An 11,091-nucleotide genomic window follows, 5' to 3' on the forward strand; every position below is an offset into this window, starting at 1 on the left:
GCAGACTCTAAGGCCGAATGGTCTTTTTATGCACTGTTGGAATTCTAAGTTCAAACTCAAGCCTCCCATAGACACCATAAACATAAAACAATAGGAATGTGGAATGAAAATATAAAGACTTCCTGAGGCTTTGGCCTCATCAACATGACCCTGGCAAATACAATAGAAATCACAGTGCAACTTGCCCATTGGCCAATGGAGGAATTCGGCCCTTCTGAACGTCAACAGCAACCAGCATGGAGATAGGTCTGCTGGAGGGAGTGACCATTTTGCAGAGAGTGGCGGTGATTTATGGGCAGCAGCCATCCATTGTATTCTTGTTGGAGCCAGAGCAAGGATCCTACATTTCAATTTCCCTAATATTTTCAATTAAAGATTCTCATCCTCATAGTTAAATGAATTCATGGCCTTGTTCCACACAACCTCTGTAAATTTTCACCAGCCTAAAACACTCCTAAGAGTTTTCTGTTCACTCAGCAGTGGCCTCTGGTGCATCCATCTTCCTCCAATGGTGGCTGTGTGTTCAAAAGTGTAAGTCCTACTCTCTGGAATTTCCTCCCAAATCTCCTCCATATTTTCACCTCTTTTGTCTGTTTTCAGATCCTTCCTACCTCTTCGATCTCTTTTGTCATCCTGACCAGAATCTCTGGGCGTGATTCAGCAGACTCAAGTTAAAGTCTGCTGAATGGCACGTTCAGCGGGATTTTTCTCTGTGGCAAGAAAGACCCAGCTATTTGATTCACTATCAATTACCACGAGACGAGAGTAGAGAGTAATCGAGGTTTTATTAAGCAGAGATGTGTTGCCTCCTGCAGCTGCTACCAGAAATGGGAGCAGCTCGGTGTGCACACACATTTATACTCCGCCTATTGGGCGGAGCCAGCAGGCAGGGATCTACCCCCCCTACCTGTAGTACAGGAGCCTTACTGTATTACAAGTATTAAACAAACATGTGACTACCACATTCACCCCCTGTTTAAAAAAAAGAGTCCAGCGGGGGTGGTGGAAAACTATTTACAGGTTTGTAAGAATTTAAAGTTTAAAGTCTGGTGAAAATTTACAAATTTAGCCGGTCGGGTCCCTTGATCCTCCGCTGTGTGCACCTCGGTCCCGGTGGTGATGCAGGCGCCGGCTTGGTCGCCTGTGACTCCGGGAGTGTGTTGTCCTCATCTTCATCCCCGGGTGGAACCAGTGGGAGGACGGATCATCCTGGAGCGGGGGCTGTAGTGAGGTGCGCTGGGGGGAGGGTGGGTGGTGACGGGGCAATCGGAGGGGGAGGTGTCGGGTGGTGTGGGGATCCAGCTGGTGCCAGGTCCCTGAGGGAGACTGTGTCCTGGCGGCCGTTGGGGTACACCACGTAGGCGTACTGCGGGTTTGCATGCAGCAGTTGTACCCTCTCGACCAACGGGTCCGTCTTGTGGATCCGCACGTGTTTGCGGAGGAGGATGGGTCCTGGAGCTGCCAGTCACGTTGGGAGCGAAACCCCGGAGGTGGACTTCCTGGGGAAGGCAAGGAGACATTCATGGGGAGGTTTCAGTAGTTGCGGTGCAGAGGAGCGATCGGATGGAGTGGAGGGCGTCGGGGAGGACATCCTGCCAGCGGGGGACCGGGAGATTTTTAGACCGCAGGGTCAGCAGGACGGCCTTCCAGACCGTCCCGTTCTCCCTCTCCACCTGCCCGTTTCCCTGTGGGTTGTCGCTGGTCATCCTGCTCGAGGCGATGCCCTTGCTGAACAGGAACTGACGCAGCTCATCACTCATAAAGGAGGATCCCCGGTCACTGTGGACGTAAACAGGGAAACCGAACAGGGTGAAAATGCTGTTGAGCGCTTTAATGACCGTGGCAGACGTCATATCGGGGCATGGGATGGCGAAGGGGAATCTGGAGTATTCATCGACCACGTTAAGGAAGTACGTGTTTCAGTCGGTGGAGGGGAAGATCCCTTTGAAATCCATGCTGAGGCATTCAAAGGGACGGGAGGCCTTCACCAGGTGCGCTCGGTCTGGCTGGTAGAAGTACGGTTTACACTCCGCGCAGACCTGGCAGTCTCTGGTGACGGTCCTGACCTCCGCAATGGAGTTGGGCAGGTTGCGGGCCTTTATGAAGTGAAAGAACCGGGTGACCCCTGGGTGACAGAGAGCATCGTGTAGGGCCTGGAGTCAGTCCACTTGTGTACTGGCACATGTACCTCGGTATAGGGCATCGGGGGGCTTGTTGAGATTCCCGGGGCGATACAAAATCTCGTAATTGTAGGTGGAGACCTCTATCCTCCACCTCAAGACTTAATCATTTTGATCTTGCCCCGCTGTGTATTATTAACCATGAAGGCAACTGACCGTTCGTCAATGAGGAGAGTGAATCTCCTGCCGGCCAGGTAATGCCTCCAATGCCGCACAGCTTCTACGATGGCTTGGGCCTCCTTTTCGACAGAGGAGTGCCGAATTTCGGAGGCATGGAGGGTGCGGGAAAAGAATGCCACGGGTCTGCCCGCCTGGTTTAGAGTGACGGCCAGAGCGACGTCCGATGCATCGCTCTCGACCTGAAAGGGGAGGGTCTCGTCGACCGCGTGCATCGTGGCCTTGGTGATGTCGGCCTTGATACGGTTGAAGGCCTGGCGGGCCTCAGCCATCAGGGGGAAAACTGTGGAGTGGATAAGTGGGTGGGCGTTGTCCGCATAGCTCAGGACCCACTGGGCATAAGAGGAGAAAAACCCCAGGCATCGCTTCAGGCCTTTGGGGCAGTGGGGGAGTGGGAGTTCCATGACGGGGCGCATGCGGTCGGGGTCGGGCCCTAGAACTCCATTTTCCACAACATAGCCAAGGATGGCTAAGCGGTTGGTGCGGAACATGCACTTCTCCTTGTTATACATGAGTTTCAGGAGTTTGGCAGTGTGGAGAAATTTGAAAAGGTTAGCGTCGTGATCCTGCTGGCCGTGGCCACAGATGGTGACGTTATCTAGGTACGGGAATAACAAAGAAAATTACAGCACAGGAACAGGCCCTTCGGCCCTCCCAGCCTGCGCCGATCCAGGTGGCCCGCAGCCCGTACCGGTTAACCATTCGGTCCATCTCACGTTGGAAGACCGAGACCCCGTTAGTGATGCCAAAGGGGACCCTAAGGAAGTGGTAAAGGCAGCTGTCTGCTTCGAACACAGTGTACTGGCGGTCCGCCTTGCGGATAGGGAGCTGGTGGTAGGCAGATTTCAGGTCCACTGTCGAAAAGACCCAGTACTGTGCAATCTGATTGGCCATATCAGATATGCGTGGGAGCTGCGTGTACCGATTTATGGTCTGACTGGAGTCAATCACCATCCTCTGTTTCTCCTCAATCTTTACAACTACCACTTGGACTCTCCAGGGGATGTTGCTGGCCTCAATAATGCCTTCCCGCAGCAGCTGCTGGACCTCCGACCTGATGAAGGTCCTGTCCTGGGCACTGTACCGTCTGCTCCTGGTGGCGACGGGTTTGCAATCCGGGGTGAGGTTTGCAAACAGGGAAGGTGGGTCGACCTTAAGGGCCGTGAGGCTGCATGTGGTGAGGGGTGGTAGGGGTCCGCCGAATTTTAGAGTTAGGCTTTGGAGGTTACACTGTAAGTCCAGGCCGAGTAACAGGGCAGCGCAGAGGTTGGGGCGGTTGGAAGTTATTGAACTCTACGCCCTGAACAGTGAGGGTGACGATGCATTACTCCCGGATTTCCACGGAATGGGATCCGGAGGCCAGCGAGATCTCTGGGTAACGGGATGTACCGCGAGGGAGCAGTGCCTTACCGTGGAGGGGTGGATGGAGTCAAGAAGGCAGGATGTCTTGTGCCCATCGGCTTAAACCATCGTCGTTGCGGTTGCGAGGTTGTGCGGCCGGGACCGGTTGAGCGTGATGGAGGCGAGTTGCAGCTGGTGTTGGTAGGCCCCGGGCTGATCGGCGGCGGTGGCAGGCGATGAACGGCCCGATGAAGTCCCTGACGAGAAGGGGTCCTGAGGTGCCGTCCAAAATGGTGTCGAAGATGGCGGCGTCCATGGGGCGCACATGGCGGGCGCGTTAAAGATGGCAGTGCCCACAGGCCGCACATCTGCTGGGAGGAAGATGGCGGCGCCCACAGGCCGCACGTGGCCTGCTGGGAGGAAGACGGCGGCGCCCACAGGCCGCACGTGGTCTGCGGAGACGAAAATGGCGGTGCCCACGGGTCGCATGTGGCGGGTGCAGAAACACTGGGCCGATGTACAGCAGTGATCGACCGGGCCTGGCACACAGCAGCGAAATGTCCCTTCTTTCCGCAGGCCTTGCAGGTTGCACTCCGCGCTGGGCAGCGTCGTCGGGGATGCTTTGTCTGACCGCAGAAATAGCACTTGGGCCCCCACGGGGTTGGCTGGCTGCCGTGCGGCGCACGCTTTGGGGTTGGCTGGGGGCGGCCGCTGGTGGGGCCCATGATGTCCATGAGGGCGCCGTGCGGTCGGGAGTGTATGCTGTATGGTCGGGGGCGAACGACTATACGTTACGGGAGGCAACCGGTTCGCGAGCTCGCGAGTTACCTGGTCGCCGCGAGGTCGAGCGTTCCCCATTCTAATAGGCGCTGGCGGATGTGCGCCGACTCCATGCTCGTAATGAAAGCATCCCTGATTCAGAGTTCTGTATGTTCCGCGGCTGAAACTACCTGGCAATCGCAGTTCCTCGCCAGGATGTGCAGGGCATGCCAGAAATCATCTGATGACTCATCGGGGAGTTGCTGCCTCGTGGATAGGAGTTTGTTGACCGCAGATCGCAGGCAGCGATCTACCCCCGTACCTGTAGTACAGGAGCCTTACCGTATTACCTCTAATACAAGTATTATACAAACAGTGGTGACTACCACACTATTCAACAGCATTGTGCTGTTTCTTTGGCCTGAGCAAGAAACTCCCTGTCAAGACCACTCTTTAAGTCATTTCCTGCCCTGTCAAACTGAGCTCGTCAGTGCAGGAAGGCTACTCGTGGATCAGGACGCCATTTTTAAAGGCAGCCCCGATATTTCAACCCACCCCCCCCCCCCTGCACCCCACCATGGCCTCAGGACCCCCCCCCCCTTCACTTCACTTCTTATGGGCAAGGCCGCCCTCAACCTGACCCCTGGCATGGGCAACCTGGCACCTGGGCACCTTGACGCTGCCAGCCTGGCACCCTGGAGATTCTCCCTTCAGCTTGATCATTCCACCCGGAACGCCCACTTCCAGGGGGAGCGCCAGGATACCAACCTACCCAGTGCCTGACCACCCAGGGGTCTCTACCCCCCAGCCAGACCCCCTGAGGAGCCATCACGACTTTGTGAAACAGTATCAAATGGCGCCAGGCTGAGGCCTCACTGGCCAGGCGGGTGAATCCTGGGATCCGGGTGAACTGGGCGAGTGCATATTTAAATGACCCTCACCTGCCTGTAGTGAGGTCTTCACTCACCTCCCAAAACTTGTGAGTTGAGAAAGAAGCCAACATTGCAGACTGGATAGCGAAGCAAGTGCTCTGCCTCTATTTCAATCCCATTTTTTAGAGGCTTGGGATGTTAAAATTGGGGCTATGTGTTTTGATATTTATTAAAAATTCAGTTGCATCTAAATCAGGCTACTAGCACTATTGCGTGCCATCTCATTAAAAGATGTGCTACAATGGTGTTCCCAAAACAAAACAATGGGCGGGATTCTCCCTTCTGGGACTAAGTCCCCACGCCGGCGGGAAAACCGGCGCCAACCACTCCGGTGACAACAGTCCCCGAAAGTGCGGAATTCTCCGCATTTCCGGGGGTAGGTGGGCGCTGGAGGGGTTGCCGTCCCTCCAGCTGGCGCCGAAGGGCAGGCGCAAACTTGCCCCATACCCGGAACGGCCGGCGTGATTCCGCGCATGCGCAGACCGGCCGGCGTATGTTCGCTCATGCGCAGGGGGGTTCTCTTCTCTGTGCCGGCCCCCGGGCAAAATGGCAGAGCCCTACAGGGGCCCGGCGCAGAAGAAAGAAGTCCCCCCACGGAACAAGCCTGCCCGCAGATCGGTAGGCCCCGATCGTGGACCAGGCCACCGTGGGCACCCCCCCCGGTCGGATCCCTCCATGCCTCCCCAGAGGACCGCCCCCGCACACTCACCTGCCAGGTCCCGCCGTGCGTGAGGTGAGTAATTCACGCTGGTGGGACGAGCCAAAAATGGATGGCGCTCGGCCCATTGGGGCCTGGAGAATCGCCAGGAGTGGGGGGGGCGCTGTCAATGGCCCCCCCGACCGGCGTGGCGGGAATCCCGGCGCCGCCCAAAAAACAGCGTTGGAGAATATGGCAGCCGGCGGTGGGGCGGCCTTGTGGCGCCGCTGCGGGGCGGGATTCGCGCCTCCCTCTCAGGGATTGTCCGACCTGGTGTTAGGGGGGGGGGGGGGGGGGGGGGGGGGGGGGGGGGGGTGGTCAGGGAATCCCGACCAATGTTTTTTTTCAATAAAAATTATGGGAGGCTGTTTTTCTTTAGAAACAGCTGTTTGGGCAAGTTTGCACCCAGCCCTCTGATCTCTTTCCCCAACAATACACACACACACCACAAAATAACACAAAGAAGTAGCTGCCAAGATTTTGTGGATGATGCTCACATAATTATCTGTTTTGAAACAAACAGATCTGACAAATTCCTCTCATATCCTTCCGCAAAGCACAGACTTATTTCCAACCCAGCACCACATGTGCAAAAATTCAACAGGAAATAGCTAAGTCCTACTCTTGACTCCTATCACTTTACAGCTTCCCCTCCATTTTCCATCCTACAGTAAGCTTCCCTATGTCCCACATCTTCTTCCTTCAATCCCCTCCTGACCAAATTTCTAAATTAATCCCTCCTAGTCACGATGCTACCAACATCTCCCTTTGTTTTTGTTCCATTTTCTTTTCAATACTGCCATCGTCACACCTTCTTGACAAGTCCACCTTTTACTTATCCACATTCTTCAACCATCACTCATATTGAAATGAAATGAAATGAAAATCGCTTATTGTCACAAGTAGGCTTCAAATGAAGTTACTGTAAAAAGCCCCTAGTCGCCACATTCTGGCGCCTGTTCGGGGAGGCTGTTACGGGAATTGAACCGTGCTGCTGGCCTGCCTTGGTCTGCTTTCAAAGCCAGCGATTTAGCCCTGTGCTAAACAGCCCCAGTCTTTCCTCGCTAAGGTCCATGGATGTCTTGGAATTTCCCGGCTTCATGTGCTGACCTATCCCAGAACCCCTGCTTCTAATCCCCTCCCAATTTTGCCTTCAGCTCTGCTTCACAATACATCGATTTTACATTTTTGACGACATACAGAAATCAGAAATCTCTCCCGGGCCTTGTCCTGCCCCGTGTCATCCGGCTCCAACTTTCTGATGATTTATTCATCTAGTTGATGTTTGTGGCACATTTCTGTGCACAGGTTTGTGGCTTTGTTTGTCTAGAAAACAATAATGACTGCACTTCAAAAGTAATCCACTCATGATAAAATACATTGGGATGTACTGAGGACAAGAAAGGCAATATATTAATGCAAATTGTTGCTTTTTATCCACTTTCCAGCTCTCCCTGCCCTACCATCCATGGCAGAGCTCTCAGCTGCATTTCCCTTATCGCTGGACCCGCCTCCCCAAAACCCTCTCCCACTGCTACATGCTCTACTTTTAAAAGCCTCCTTAAGACTGCCACTTACCCAACAAAGGCTTGCTGTCCATTCCTTCCTTCCTCTGTGAACTTTTTTGACATTGGCCATGTATTTCCATGGGCACTGAGATGGTATCCAATGGCTTTTGACAGTGCTGGAGGTTGATAGGTGGGCATTTCCTTTGTTTGGGGCAAGAAAAGTAGGAGCATCTTTGGTGCCAACTTACCCTAAGCTAGTGGGAACTAAGTCAGTTGGCCACCCCCGGTGGGGAAATCATTGTCCAGGCTCCACTATACCCGCGCACCCCAACGCCACCCGCAACCCCCCCCCCCCCCTGGTCATGGCATTGCTCTGATCCGCTCTGAATGTCAATCCTGGACACCACCGATGTGGCTCAAATGGACCATTTTAATGGGCGTACCATCCAATGTAGAATCATAGAATGGTCAAAGCACAGAAGGAGGCTATTCAGCCCATCATGCTTATGCTGGCTCTCTGCAAGAACAACTTAGCTAGACCTGCCCTTCTCCCAAAGCCCTGCAAAGATTTTCCCTTCAGTTGCTTATCCACTTTCGCATTGAAACCCATGATTGCATCTGCCTCCATTACACTGTCGAGTAGTACATTCATACCCTAATCAATCGCTGACCAGAACTTTCCAGCCCTTCATGCTGGAGGGAACCCCCCCCACTCCCGAAAATATCCACTAAACTTTCGCTAAGGATAATACCCGGCTTCTCCAACCTATCCATGTAACTGATCTCCCTCGTTCCTGAAACCATTCTCTTCATTTGTTTCTGTGCCTTTGCTTCCCAGTTAAAGTGTGGTGCCCAGCATTGAATACAATCATGGAAGCCCTACAGTGCAGAGGAGGCCATTCGGCCCATCGAGCCTGCACCGACCCTCTGAAAGAGCACCATACCTAGGCCCACACCCCACCCAATCCCCGTAACCCAGTAACTCCACATAACCTTTTGACACCAATTTAGCATGGCCGATCCATGTAATCTGTGGACTGTAGGAGGAAACCGGTGCACCCGGAGGAAACTGACACTGACAGGGGGAGAAAATGCAAACTCCACATAGACAATGACCCAAGGCCGGAATTGAACACGGGTCTCTGGTGTTGTGAGGCAGCAATGCTAACCACTGTGCTGCCATGCCCACCAGTGGAAGCTGTAGGTTCATCATTCCTGCTTTTCTTTTGTACTCTGTGCCTCTATTTATAAAGTCCAGGGTCATATACTTTCCTAACCACTTTCTCAACCTGCCCTGCCACCTTCAATTATTTGTGCACATATACGCCTCAGTCTCTCTATTCCTATTCCCCATTTACAATTGTACCCTCTCTTTTATATTGCCTCTCCCCGTTCTTCCCACTTGTCTGCAAAAATTTAAACTGTCACGTGTCCGTCCATTCAACCAGCTTGTCCATGTCTTCATGAAATCTATCACTATCTTTCTCCAAAATATTACTACATTTTGTGCTATCTGTAAATTTTGAAATTGTGTCATGTACATCCCAATCTAAGTCATTAATATGTACATCAAGGAGAACAGGGTCCAAGCACTTACTCCTGTAGTGTAAGGGTCTGGAACATATAGGGTTATACAAGTACAATACCACCCACACAGAAATGTAAGAGAACACATGACCCGAGCCTAGGGGCCAGTCTAATGTTGGACAGAGCCTTGTGCGGAAGCAAGCATGAAGAAAGCTCCTAGCCTGAACTCTTCACTCCATATTTGTATATAGCTCTTGTAGTTAATGAATATATACAGTTAACATACTTGTGACTATAAAGATTTCATTTAGACCGACTGGGTCTTATAGTATCCATTAATTTACACCTCCCATCAAAAGGTGATGAATGGAGTTAGAACTTAAGAACTAGGAGCAGGCGTAGGCAATTCAACTCCTCGAGCTTTCTCCGCCATTCACTCCGCCAGCTCTTGGCTGATCCCACCTCGGCTCAATGTCAACCTTCGTTCCCGTTCCCTTAACCCTTCAACCCGCTACTAATTAAACACCTATCTATCTCCTCCTTTGTTGCAGAAATCCAAGTCCTTTATTTCCGATAATCCACTTCCGTTGGGAGCACGTTTGACCAGGCTCCACATCATCTCTTTCACCCGCCCTCCCCCCACCACAGAATTACTGCCCACGTTACTAATCCAATCTGCTCGTTAGGTCTGGACCCCTCTGGTGTGGCCAATATGTAACCTTGTCGAGACCAGCATGTCCATTTGTTTTGGACATACCAGCCACCACCACTGTGCTGGGCTTCAACTGAGGCCTAGCAGAGGGTGTTCTAATTTAGGCTTGTGGTGTCCCTTGGAAGGGTGGAGGGATGTATGGTCCCATACAAGACAATGAGAAACCCCCACAAGGCAATGGGATTCAGTTGACCTGCCGAAGATGGGAGGACCAGTAAATTGCTGAGGACCTGGTTAAATGTTTTGGTTAAGAGAACAAAGTTGGTTGGATACTGAGGGAATTCTCTGCTCTTTATCAAACAGTGCGAGAAGGTCTTTAACATTCAACTGAACAAGCAGGTGAGATGTCTATTTGGAATTTTGGCTGGCACCTCCTCAGTACCATACTGAATTGTGAGTTTAGATTCTGTTTGAAAGTTAAAAAAGAGTGGGACTTAGCCCCGCAATCTTCTGACTCAGATGCAAGAGTGTAAAAGTGCTTAATTGAAAAATGTTGCGGATTTCTTTTTACAACGTGCTGACATATGCCCAGTATAGAAAGCCTGAATCTCAATGGATGTGGCTAATTTATCTCAAGTTGAACTAAGAAGTCTGCAGCTATCAGCCATTTTCTCCGAGTTTAGTCTGCTTGACTTCCAGCTTTGGGCTGGTTTCAAGCACCTCAAGTCATTGCTCGTGTTCTGAGTTTCCTTTCCAGCATTGCACAGCTTTTGGGAAATGAGCATACGCCTTCCTTCTGAATGATGTCACTGTTCTCTCCAGCAGTTGCTGCTGGAGCTGGGGCGAAAGTCACAAACAAGTAAAACCACAGACATTTGGCTAGCGCGTCTGATCACAGTAGCAGGGTGTTCCAAAAGACAGTGCACCTCCCCCCCCCCCCCCCCCCCCACTTCTAACTGTGTTAGTTCACTGTTGATTCTGTTGTTTGAAATTGTTAATTATCTCATTCAACCCACCCCCCACCCCCTCCAAAAAAACCCCAGAAGATCTAATCCTCAGTCTCTGGTTCCCATGCACTTCAAGACTTTAAGCTGTCCATCTGATGGCGTGCTGAGTTGGTTGCATAAATGAATTGCTGATCCCTGCAGCAGATTATTGTTTGGCTTCACAGTGGTATGGAGTGATCACATGAAAATACCTGTGGGCCTACAGTTGTGCTTTTGGTCTCGCAACAGCTGAAAACGACAGTCTTCCAAATGCAATCTTGAAATGTTAAGAGTTGGCATCTACTTCCACCTACTTCCAGTGCAAAACAGTT

Source organism: Scyliorhinus canicula, chromosome 18 (genome assembly GCF_902713615.1).
Source record: "Scyliorhinus canicula chromosome 18, sScyCan1.1, whole genome shotgun sequence".
NCBI classification, from domain to species: domain Eukaryota; kingdom Metazoa; phylum Chordata; class Chondrichthyes; order Carcharhiniformes; family Scyliorhinidae; genus Scyliorhinus; species Scyliorhinus canicula.